Raw genomic sequence first — 13755 nt, 5'->3', positions numbered from 1 at the left:
GGGCAGAAATACTTGATTTAAGAGAAATAATCTGATGCATAAATATAAAATTGTATTTTAATATGTTTTCTTATTTTAACTCTTTAGAAAATCTGTGGCAAATTTGTAAAGTTCAAGGTGAGTCTTTTGATTGACTGTCATTGGAGCTTCACATGGTGACTCTGATTTTGAGTATATGACAAGTGGCTGCACATACAGACTGGTTTTACATAATCATCACTAGACAAAGTGTTTCTCTAACAATTTGAAGTATTTAATCTTTGTGGGATCAAGGTACCAGTGTTCATCTTTAAGTGTAATAAGACATATGCTTGAATTCAATTTGAACTCACTTGGATGCCTTGAATGTATCTAAATTCAGATGATTTAGGGTGCATCTGCCCAAATTCACATGTTCACAGTATAAAATCAGTATCGGAGCTAGTAGGTCTAGGCTACCTATATAGTCACTGGCAGGAAACGGGCACATTTACAATGTGATTCATTCTATTCTTAAGTGGGTGTTTAAACAAGAAAAGTGAATCACACTGCTCATTTTTCTGCAATCATGAGGAACGCAACCTGGATGCAGATGTCTGTTTAGAACATGTTAACAGTTAAATGAGAATAATCCCAACCAAAACAGTAGTTGATGACCTCCAATATCACTGTCTTGTTTTCTCTTTCAGTGTTCTTTCTTATTTTTCTCAGTCTTACTAATGAATTTCATGTCTAGAAATCTTTTGGTTGTTTTACTTAACTGAGTTTCTTAGATATTTGAGTCCTTCATATTATTATTGTTGCTATGTATAATTATATGGGGTTTGCTTTCTAAACATTTTTTTCCTGCCTACAGTATAAAGTATGATTGAAGAACTATTGTACCACATACAAATGAAATTAATAAAATTTATTTTTCCAAATATTTTATTATTAAATATTAAGTTGCATGCATTTTGTGAAGACTTGTATTTAAAATCCAAACCACTTTTGTTCACAAAACATTTATCTCCAAGATAAAAAGTGTTACATTTGAGCTCAGTTCAGATTTTTATCCTGATGCTTAAAAATATTATGTCTATAACAGATGATAAGAAATAAAATAACAAATAAAAAAAAAATTGATACATATTTCCAGCAGTGACCTTAATTACCACAGGAAGAAGTATCTCTTCCAAAACTGGTGACAGGTGTACAACTTGTGACCTCTCATATCAATATCTATGTTATTATGAATTAGTTTTATCTGCTTTTTTTCTCCTATTCTTTACATTCTTGATGAATATGACCTATTATTTTCCATAACATTGACAAAATTAAATAACTTTTCTTAAAAATGTCCTTACTGAAACTGATGCAAAACACCTCCAAAGCTAGGTTCACATCACTGAGATAGAATTATTGGGTTGTCTTCATTAAAAAGCAATCCAGGTTGCTTTATCAGTATGTATTTTCCTTCATTGTTGGTTGATTTGTTTGGTTGTCTGCTTGTATGTTTGTTTTTCAAGCAAGTTTTAGATATTAGCAGATTTCTTATTTGGCAGTAAAGCAAGCTGCAATCTGATACACTTTACATAGCTGGAATAGATTAAAAGGACTTCTAAGGACACAAAACTGGTAAAGATCACACTTCTTGCATACACTGTAAGACAAACACATGAGTTTAACAATCCCTGCAGTCTTTTATTCACTACCAAAAGAAGACAATTGTTTTATTTAAAAACACTGAGATTTCCACCTCCCAGAGTGTAAATATCTGTAAATGAAGATTTGATTAATTTTTCTAAACTTAGTTGCCTACTCCTAGGTAAGATATCTAAGGGTATCTCACAGGCTTTAGAGCCAGTGCTTCAGAAAAGCACAGGCTCTTATTTAGGCCACACATCGTATCTGTCAACTACAGATGTCTTTGATACCCTAAGTACCTCAGCAGCTGATAGTAAGTAACAACAAAACTCAGAATTCCTGTTATACTATTGCAAAGTCTAAAATAAACCCAACACATCTTCACTGTGTTTCCATGTATTTACAAGAGAGTAAGAGTTACATTAAAGTAGTCTAGAATTTTTTATTCCCTGTTTAAGAACCTCCATTATGGCAATGAAATATTGCCAATTTTATATAAAAATCAATAAAGCAAGAAATGTAAATTGTATGTGTAGTATCTGTGAGAGTACATTTGAAGATTTTCATTGCCGTGATATGTTCCCTTCATGAAAGAACAGAAATTATTTGTTATCTAGCTGAAGATATCGTGGTGGAAAAAAAGCAAGAGATGCATATTGTTCATTGAGATTCTCCTACTAAAAGAACAGCCATATGCAGAAAATGGGCCCCTATAAAACCTTGTCCAAGATATAAAAGTGTGATGTTTTGACTGAAATAGAGTTAATTTTCCCTGCAGTTAAAATATTTTCTCCTACATAGCTAGCATTGTTCTTTGTTTTGGATTTATTATAAGAATAATGAGATAACATTGCTTTTCTCTGGAGTAGAGTCTATGTTTTTCTTCTAGTAGCTCTCTAGTGTTTGGGACTTGCTATGAAAAGAATGTAAAAACTTGCTGATACTTTGGTGGTTGTCAGGGAGACCAAGGACAAATTAGCTGTCCAGCTACAGGTGCAAACTGGTAGGAAGGGCCCATAGGAGGGGTGTATCCTGGGCTGACATCCAGATTGGTCAATGCAACATTCCATACCACTAGTATCATGCTCTGCATGTAATTGGAGTTGGCTTTTCTAGCTCATTAAATCCATTCTGGATCAGCTCCATACAGTTCAAGAGTTCCGTTATAGTTCGGCCTTTTGCTGTTCTATCATTTTGCAGTTGGCCTTTGGGCTTTTCTGTCCTTTGTTTTTTTGCTCTCTCCTGCTTGGATTGGCTGTTTAGGACCAGGGTGCTCTCTTCTCTGGGGCTGGTGGTTTGGCGGGGATGGAGTTAATGAGAAATCACATTGAGTATCACTTATTTTATATTTTATTTTTATTTTATGTATTATTTTTTGTATTATTTTGTATTATGTATCATTTTATGTATTATTATTACATATTAATCTTTTGGGTTTTTTGTAATTTTTGTTATTATTATTGTTATTCTGTTGTTTTATTACACTGTTTTTACCTGAACACATAAGTTTCTCCCTTCCCTTTCAGTTCTCTCCTGTACTTTGAGGGGGCAGGAGGTAGGGGGAGTGAGTGAGCAGCTATTGGGGTCATAATTGTTAACTGGTGTTAAAACTATGACAAAACTAAACTAGTTTCCTTGAATATTCTTGACTTCCTTTTTTTTTTTCCCCTTTTTATTGTCATGCTTCTGTTAGACTTTCTATGCTGAAAAATGACAATAGCACATCTGAAGTCAAATTGCACACCTGACAGTAGGGAAGAAATGGACACAGAGGCAAAATAATTTTTGTAATTATACTTGGAACTTTTCAGCCTAAAAGATTCTGCCTGTTTGACAAATTTATTTTTTCCCCTTTGTGTCCTTCTGTGTTCAACTTTCTCTTTGTTATGTTGACACCGGAAATTTTAGAAATGCATTAAGACATTAAAGTAAATCAGAAGCACTTAGCTATTGCTATGTTAGAAAACTCTCTTTTGAACTCTAAGCAGAAAATGATGTTCAAGGAATAATAATGGCATTGAAGTTAGTTTGAAACCAAGGAACAATAGATTCACCTGATAAAATGTTTTAAGGGAGTAGGTGGAATTTAATGAGGGATTAATAAACTCATTATCAGAACCAGAAAGAAAAAGGAATTTAGACACTTAAATTTTGATCTTGAAAACCCCATTCAGCTGCTGTTTCAATAAGTGACATAGTGAGTTGTGGTTGTTTGTTTTGTTTTCTTTCCTTGTTTGTTTTTCTTTTGTATTTAAGCTTACACTTCTCAGGCAAGGGGAAGATCTGTTCTGGCTCATATGTAGAAATGTATTGTTTAATTTAAAGAAGCAAATCAGTGCTTTTCTTTTGCCTTTTCCTTGCTGAACCATCACAGACTAAAGGAAAGATGAACCCCATTTAACATTGGCCATCCAAGAGATAGTATCGAATTAAAGCTTGTTGTCAATAGTGATTTGTTTCTTCCTAAGTAAGATGTCAGACATAATCGGGATGAACCTTCTTCACAGGTTCTGACTTTTCTTCACAAACAGTAGAGAAAAAGTGAACTTAGACTAGACATTAAAGATAAATGATAAAACTTGGATCAAAATGAACCCCACTGCAGCTGAAAAGGTTGTTATGTACTTTGATGCACTCCATCACATATTTTGAGTTTGTACCTTATTATGCTACACCCCATTAAAGCAACATGATCCCTACAAATATAACTTTTTTTTTTTTTTTTTTGTTAAGACACAAGCAATACTATCCATCTTTAATAAAAATTCCCCATGATTCCAAGTTGTGGAATATGAAAAATAATCACATTTTTTCTACATGTCTTTAAAAATAAAACCAAAACCAAACCCACCAACCTATGAACCAGGAAAACCTTCTAGCTTTACAAAGGTTAGATTAACATCATCCTAGAGACTGCTTAGTGTAGAGAAGACAAAACATTGATGAAGAAAAAAAAAATCAAATCCATCTGAGAAAGGGACAATACAAGAGAGGTTGTATAAAAATGGACTAAAGAAAACTATTTTCAAGCACTCTTTTAGAAGGTGTCGCTTCTGATGTCCATGCCATTACTATTTTTGTACTAAATCAAATGACTTTTTAACATGAAATACCTAAAACCTAGTTCTGCAGATAACTACCTGAACCCACAGCAGCATGAATACTCTTTTTCTCCTCTTTTCTACTACAACATCTTTACCTTAAGAAGAGATCAAAAAGTGGTTATTACTACAAGGAGGGAGATAGATTGTCCATTTTTTTATTGTAATTAGACATAAATGTCTGAAATTATCCAGCCCTTTCCTCATGCCTTTTTGTGTATTACTTTGAATTAGAATTATGTGTTACTCTGTATTAAAACATTGGTGTTCTGATACTCAGATACTCAGTAAATGGTATTTCCTGATCTTGGGATAAATAATGATGAGTGAAAAACAAAGCAGGAGAGTTCTAATTCAGCTCTAATGAGACTGAACATCAAATTTTTAAGAATGGAAATACAAAGACAAATTATCAGCAAAGCTATCAGGAACAGAGAAACAATCTTGTAGTATTTAGCATTGTTTTCTTTTCCACTTAGTTTGGATTGGATTTATTACTCAAAACATTTTCTGTCCTCATTTATCACAACATTGTTTTTAATTTTGTTACAAAGTCCCTCCTTTCAATTAAAAATGACATTTTTCTTACTGAAATTTTCATGAAGTTGTCAGAATAAATGTGATACATATGTAGAGTTTCAATAAAATGTAAAGAAATGGAAAAATTATCTACCAAAATATTTTTTTTAGTAATAGATTAATTTTCAGCTATAAAAAAATCAAACTGCTTATATGTACGCCTCAGACATATATTTGTATTCTTGCTTTATATGCACGAATAAAAGATTATAAGACACACTGAAATCCTTTAGGATATTTTGAAGTCTCTTCATAACTTGTAAAATCACCTTTACTAGTTTGGGACCTGTGTGGGGATTCTGTACACCAAGCAAGGACTTGAGAATTTAGATGAAGAATTTTATCACACCATTATATGTAATACCTAGATTATTTGGTCTCTATCAAATCTCTTTAACTATTCCCTTTATTTTCATTTCCACCAACCCTAACTCTGATTATTGCATTATGACTATAAAGTTAATTATGTTCCTATATTAAATTGCTGAGGTGTTGGAAATATTTGTTGTTAACTTTAATTATATTTGTTCACTGCATATTCAAGAGAGTTTATACATTTGTTGGATTTCTTCTGCTTCTAAGCAGCAAAATCTGCACACATTTCTGCAATGTATGTTGATACTGTCAAATTAGCATGCAGTCCTGGATGCACAAAGTTAATGATTGTCATATTTGAACTGCTTTGAAAGATAATGATGTTTACAATTTCAACTGCAGAAGAAAACCTGTAGGGTATTGACTATCTGACCCACAGTCCTTTAAGTTCTGACTGAAATATATACATCACTAAAATCAGGGGCATGGCTATCAGAAATTTTCTTTTCATTGCTTTGATGTTTGTGCTGTATGAAGAATTCACAGTGATTTCACTATATCCTTCCAGTATTTCTCAGAAATAAAAAAAAAAAAAAAACAAACCAAAAAACACAACAGATGTTTTCTGAATTATTCAGAACCTCATTATCTATAGTATAGTATATAGACAACATAAAACGATAAAATGGTTTGCTAATAGAATTTATGCTTCAGTTTTCTTATTATTAATACATTCATAATATATTCAAAAGTTAGGAAATTTGATATTATGATAGTACAGATATAAATAATTCAACTTACTCTATTGAGCTTACTGTGAGTTTCCTAGACAGAATCTGTCTCGTTATATATGAGGTGTTTATATGTCATTACAATTTTTGCATTTTTTGTTAGAATTTCACATTTCCGGTATATTGCTTTTCAGGAATGGTTATTTGGGTTACTGTTGTGTGTAATGAATAGTAGTCTTCCAAAAGCCATCAGTGCATAATTAATACAATAGCTATCAAGTGACCAAGATACCGATACAGTACATGAATCAAGTTAAGTCACTTCATCGCTTATTAACATTTTCACTCTTTTTTCCCTTTTTTCCCCTCTCAATTTATTTATTTATTTATTTATTTTCTGCATGGGCTCATTCCTTTCTACCTTCATTCCCTAATTTCTTAGTAATTTAAAGACCATTGCAAGTCACGTAACCAGAAACTAGTGAGCCTAAGCTATGCTAAGAATTTGAAGATGCATCCAATAGAGTCTTTTGAAACCATATAGCATACTCAAGTAAAGGAACCAAGATCCTAAACTACTTTTTCTCATTATCATTACTTACTAGAGTTTGTAGCTTATTTTCCCACTTAAAATATAACTAGATTATAGTCTAGTGATTACAAAGAAAAGGAGAAGATAAAGGAAGGAAAATAACCCAGAAATTTCCTAAAACAGAAGCCACTTTTATTCAGTGCACACCTCTTAGTCACACTGTAACGGAAGGTGATATTTCAGCTTTCCTGTGTATAAGTTTCATTTGAGTGACCATTTGTCTGTTTCACAAAGATCCTTAAAGGGATCAGCAATTAAAATCTATAATCTTATTTTATTCGGTGAGCAAATCATTACAGTTCTAACAAACAGACAGAACCATCATAATTTTTTCTGAAATTAGGAAATAGCAGCACTTTCCTTTTTTTTTTTTTTTTTCCTGATCTCTTGTACCCTCCATTGAGATAAAAAGGCACAGTAAAACATATTACTGCATATTTATTGATTAAAAAAAAATGAAATCAAAGAAACTTAGAGCTAGTTTAGTTAATATCCAGGCATAACTCAACCCCCCAAATATTTAATTTCAGATTGTAATTAAAAATAGTCCTTAAAATGTATAAAAAAAACTTCTGCCTGTGTGATGGACATGGTACACACTTTGTCATGTCTTAAACACCTGGTTTTGCAACTTCTGTTGGGGAGGAAGAGATAAGTGCTGCAGAGGCAGGACAAAATCTCTTGCTTGATGCCTACCTGTTATTTGAAAAATGAAGACACCATTAACAGTGTCTCTTTCTTGAGGTCTCTTTAATTGGGCTTGAATAAAGGCAGGGTTATTCAGCGATCAGTGACCAGCCAGGGGAAATAACGAATCACTAGCTACCCCTAGAGGACCAACTGTATCTCTTCTGGGCACTTCTAGGATCACCGATTCATTTCTGGAACAATTTCCTTATATTAGCACAAGGAGTGAACAGAAGGAGATGAGCTGCCCTCTCCTATCTCACATGCAAATGAAATAAAATATAAAAAAACTTCTCATTTGGGATGCTACTGTGAAGTTTCATTGCACCCACCACCAAGAGAGCTATGGAGGTCATCACTGGATCGACGGACCCTTAGAGTGGTTAGATCTTACCTTTCTTCTAATATCTTAATCTACACTTCTTTTCTCCCTCTTTCTAACTCTTTTCTGGGCACATGAGGGTAATGTTGCAAGTTTTGTTGTTGAAGTCTTGTTAAGTTTTGTGATAGTTACAAAGTCTTGCTAAGCCACTATTCACTGTAATTATACTGAGTTTTTGGTAAATTTGTGATTTAATTCAACCTCTTGAGTAATTGTTGTTACTCCTGCTTACCACACAGAGTATTCAAAAATTAACTCTGCCCTCACTCCACTAATTGGGACAGGACAGTCAGGGCTTCACTTTCAAATGAGAAAAAAAATGTTGTTGTACAAAAAACTTAGATACTGTGACTGTAAAAGAAAATTACACAGCAAACGTTATTTCCATTCAGTCTTACTACTAAAATTCATTTTGAAGAAAGCACATTTTTAATTTCATTATATTGGATACTACATACAAAATCACAGGCATTAGTGATTCCTGTGTGTATGCATAATAATGATCTAAACAAGATTTAAATGCCCAACTTGATAGTTAGGTTGGATACTTAAGTTGGATCCTATTCTGATGTGCCTAACTACGAGGAAGAACTTTCAGAAATAACTTTAATAATTGTCATAATCATTCAAATAAACAAACAAACAAAAGAAATCCCACAAGATGGGGCATCCAAGTAACATGTCTCAACACCTGCATTTTTTGTCCCTTTCTTACATCCTTGGATTCTTTTAATGTCATTTCTATTTTCAGAAAGCCAATAGGATAGATACCCAGACTTCAAAAATCCAATATAATACTTACTGCAAACAACTCCAGTCTTGAGGATAAAACATCACACAGAGCAATTTGCTTAACTGTGTCAAATCTCAAACCACAATTTATAATGTTGGTGATCTTTCTTCAGAGAAGTGAATATGTGCACATATTATACATGCATGGTGGTATCTTTATTGATGCTGAGAAATAGAAACAACAATTCACATGTGGCCAAACCTCCAAGACATTGTACCACGTGGGATTAAAGACTTTTTTTCCTTTTATTTTCTCTATTACAAGTTTAACAGTTAATGTACTGTACCACAGCCTACTAAAATTTTTTAAACAGGCAAGATTAAGTATGATCAGTAACTTCACTGTGCAGTATGGAGTTTAGTTATTTGTCATCAGAATATTATCATAAAACTTAGTCTTAATATTCAACACCAGATTTGTTAGAGGTTTTTTAATTTATTTATTTTGTGTTGTTAGTGATGTGGAACATTTCAGAGTGGGTAAACTTACAACACTTGCTTTCAAAATTATGTTGACCTTATTTTGCTTCTCTGTTGATCAGAACAAAACTAAATAATGCTGATTTTTTGATTTTTTTTTTTGCCCATATGCTTCTCCCAGAAGAATTAATAAAAAATGGAGGAAGTCAAACTGTATGGTGTGTGATAATGATTTGAGAACCTAGTTATTTCAGATCTATAAAATTTATTCTGTGGAAGATTGGTACTTTTTAAGTGTCTGGGACTAAGAAAATAATATTGTGCTCTTACTGTCATGCTTTTTTTTTTTTTTTTTTAATTTCCCGAGGTTCAATATTTGGAGAAAAAAATGTTTTGTTGTTAGTTGCTATGATGTTTTAAACACTAGAATGTTTCAGGGCAAAATGTAGTTGTAATGTAGCTTGAAAGATAGAAAGTAAACTCTATTAATCACTCTGGTGTTAATTAGAACCCATTACACTCCAGATTCCTTTTCCTATTTTCCCCTCTACACAAACATGCATGAACATACACTTTGATGTACCTAAAGGCAAATGATTGGGTCACTTTTCTAGGTATGACAGAAGGTTATTGTCACGGAGGCAGCCCGAGGCTAGTTTAAGGGACAACAGGGTCCAAAACAACTTTTATTAAACCAGTGAGAAACAGGGTTTTAGCACTCCAAAAGTGACTTAAATATAGGTTCGGGTATCAGTTGAGGAAAATTATTAAGGGGCAGCAACTAATACAACAGGAGGTCCACAGTGTGCATGCACGTGGCTTCACCCAAAACAATGCCGGAACCGCCCCTGAGTCCCAGAGGAGTACACACTTGCCTGAACACGGTGCAGGATTATTCTTAAAGAGATACAGGTACTCGTAGTGAGTACAAAAAGTGTACGCTCGCGATTGTGCGAGGGTAAATGTATAATACACTCGCAATCCTGCGAGGGTTAATTTACTTACACGTGCGAATGTGCACGGAAAATACTACACGTGCTTATATGAAAGCACGGGAGGAAAATACACTAACGATTGTGCGAGGAAATAATTTAAAGTATGCGTGCAAATGTGCACGGAATATAAATACACTCGCGATTGTGTGAGGAAATAACTTAAAGTACGCGTGCAAATGTGCACGGAATATAAATACACTTGTGATTGTGCGAGGAAATAATTTTATACGTGCTTGTATTAAGCACGGGAAGTTACACGTGCAAATGTGCATGAAAAGGATAAATATACTCGCAATCTTGCGAGAAGTTTTACTCACACATGTGGCTGCAAGGCAAGCGGAGTCTCCATCCCGTGGGGGGGGGGCTCTCGGCGGCAGCATCTTCAGGTCGCGCTCCGAGAGACCAGCGACAATGGGCCCAGTCTCGACGAGAGAGTCCCGTTTTTATACTGGCTGATCAGACCTGACTGTAGGCATTCTAGAAGCTTCTCTGCACCCCCACACCATGTGTGGGGTACCCCTGAAGCCTCCAAACATCCCCCACAATGGTCATAGGTGCCCAGTGGCTCACTGGCGCCTTCGCAATCCCTTCTCCTAATGGCCCTGGCCAGGGTGCTCTGGGCCAAACAAAAGAAACTGTTAGCCTCAAGTAGCAGAGAGAGGGAGATGTACCTACTCCCTCCATACTGAAGGAGCGGGGGGGAGAGAGGGGGGTTTGTATTCTGCCACAGTTATATTTTTCTCGAACCAGAGAACAAAACTGAATCTGTCTCTTACTCAAGTTAAGGGTTTTAAAACCCAAAGGTCCAAGAGGACTGAAATAAAATCTTAACTATATGCTATTTAGCAACACTTTTATTGAACTGATAAATATATATAAACTTTAATTGAAAAATACGTGCTACATATTGAAGTCACTGCTATCAGAATGTATAAACAATTAAGCAATAAAAATTAATGTCTCATTGTGTTAAGGAACCACAGAGTTGTAGAACTTCTGCAGAAACTTTTCCCACCAGGCTAAACAACCCCCGGCACCCTCGGCTTCTCGTCATAAGACTTGTGCTCTAGTCCCTTCTCCAGCTTTACTGCTTCTCTTTGGACATGTTCCAGTACCTCAATGTCTTTTTGTAGTGAGGGGCTCAAAACCGAACACAGTATTCAGTGTGTGGACTCACTAGTGCCAAGTACAGAATGATGATCACTTCCCTAGTCCTGCTGGCTACACTATTTCTGATTCAAGCAATCCCTTGTTACTGAAATCCCCCTTCATTAGAAATATCTAGTATCTAGTACTGAACTAGATGCAGAGTATGAACAGACATGGATTTATATTACAATTTATATGCAATTTATGTTTTTCTTTATTTGTGAGTTATTGTTTAATATTTTATTCAGCTATCATGTCCCTGACTTTATTTTGTAGTAATGCAGTCAGTAAGTGAATAATAAACATGAAAATAGAAATTCATATGAAAATCAGAAACAATGTTTTGTAAAATGCATACTCTAAAAGCACAGTAACAGTAGTATGTCTTTAAAACAAACAAACAAACAAACAAACAAACAAAACCTCTAAATCTAGTATTGCTGTTTCATAAGCTGCAGCAGGTTTTTGCTGTGGAAGAATACCCATTTTAAGACATTAGTTAGATGGGAGTTATTTTGCTTGTCTTTCATGATAAGTACAATGACAAAGCTCTGCAAGAAATTTTGTGAAGAATATGCATCTCCTTCATTATGCTAGCTCAGAAATACTATTTTTCATACCTCTGGAGTTTCCTTTGGGGAATACTTTGTGAGTTAACATAAGTTTGTGGATCATTGTGTTGCCTGAGGAATAATCCATTTTCCCAATTGAATTATAAATGATAATGACTACTATATTGCTACAATAACCTTGCTATAGATTCAGTAGGATTCTTAAGATTAGGACACAATTAGAATTTCGAATCAAACATCTCCAGGTACTACACTTGAATAATCCTGATTTTGATCCCAGACATAAACTGATAATGAATCTGATGAAATACATCTCACTACAATTCACTGGTATTGGAGAGAAATTGACTTGAACCGATATGAAGAATTTGAGGTGACATTTTCATTATCTGGTAGTTAATGTGTTTCCTCCAATTCAATTCAAACTAAAACAACGTTGTAGAAATGCTTGATTTGCATTCACTGGCAACAAGCAGAGAAATGCAGTGTGTTCGTGGAATTAAATGTTCAGCAGTTATACAGATCTCAATCCCACAGTTCACCTTCCTTCATGAAAGGCTGGTTTCATCATCTAGATAGTGAATCTAAGTACTCCCTTTTTAACTTATTGTTTTTCAGTATAAAGAAGAAAAAAAACAACAACAAAAAACTTTGTGATTCAAGAAACTTTATAATTAGTAATACTTCTATTGTGTCTAAGTCTTTCAGAGGGAAACTTGCCTAGTTTCTGGAAGGCAGTATCTGCCACATTGCTAGTTTTATCACTTTTGCTTTATCTATACTACCTCCACCTTAAGACTCATCAGATGTATATTGAAAATTTTTAACTACTATGTTAGGCTAATTCCTTTAGACTATTTCATGCATGTTCCTATGTGTTTCTGTAAAAAGAGAATTACAGTTTCAAATCTATTTCTCTAAAATACAAAGACAAGCTGGCACATAAGTAATAAACTATACCTAAATGACTATTTATGTTTGCTGAAGCCTATCACAGTCTCAGCCCAAAGACAATAATATCTGAACTTAAGTACATCAAGCTAACAATCTCATCTGCCTGTTGTCTGGGAAATAATTTGTTGGCTGCACCAAAACATGTCAGAGTGTGTGCAGCACTTTAGTGGTATAAACAATCATATCAGTGCTTAAGAGCCTATGTTTATGTCTTTATTATTTTAGAGCACTAGTACAGTACAGTGTGTATTCATTTGTTAGCATAGTATAGTCTAAGTATCCTGAAAAAAAAAATCATTCCTGCATTTAAATAAATGAAAAAATTTGTTGTGTTTGGACCAATATTAATCTAATTAGATAAGGTCTTCCCAAGAGAGTCTTTTACAAGAGAAAATAAAGAGCAAGTAGTATTTTTGTGTACAACAAAAGTTAAAAATACATTCTTAAAAAGTAATATCATGAAATACAATAAGCCTGAAAACTACAACCAAAAGAAAGGATGGAAAAAAAACGTTCCTTTTCCTTCCATTCTTGACTGATGAATTATCATCAATTCACTTCTCTTTTGGTATTACTAAATTGCATGCAATCTTACAGTCCTTAAGGATGAATCAGTCTTCATGTGTTTACAGGACACCTGAATTGCAGCAGTTAATATCTTTTTGTACACATTTTTCACAATGAATCACCACCTTTTAATCATATCATGTAAGGGTTTATTCTAAAAGTAAATAAATAAATAAATAAAAATTCTAGAATGCTTAGAAAGTTACAAGTCAGTGGAAGTGAGGTGCCTGTTAAGACTTCCACATCTTCCAGGTAATGTTTAACAGCTGAAATTAGTCTTGACACACACCTTTCCTGCTCCAGTGGCTGGAGGT

The sequence above is a fragment of the Patagioenas fasciata genome, chromosome 1, assembly GCF_037038585.1.
Source record: "Patagioenas fasciata isolate bPatFas1 chromosome 1, bPatFas1.hap1, whole genome shotgun sequence".
Lineage (NCBI taxonomy): Eukaryota > Metazoa > Chordata > Aves > Columbiformes > Columbidae > Patagioenas > Patagioenas fasciata.
The sequence above is the reverse complement of the archived record's forward strand: the minus strand, read 5'-3'. Positions refer to the sequence as shown.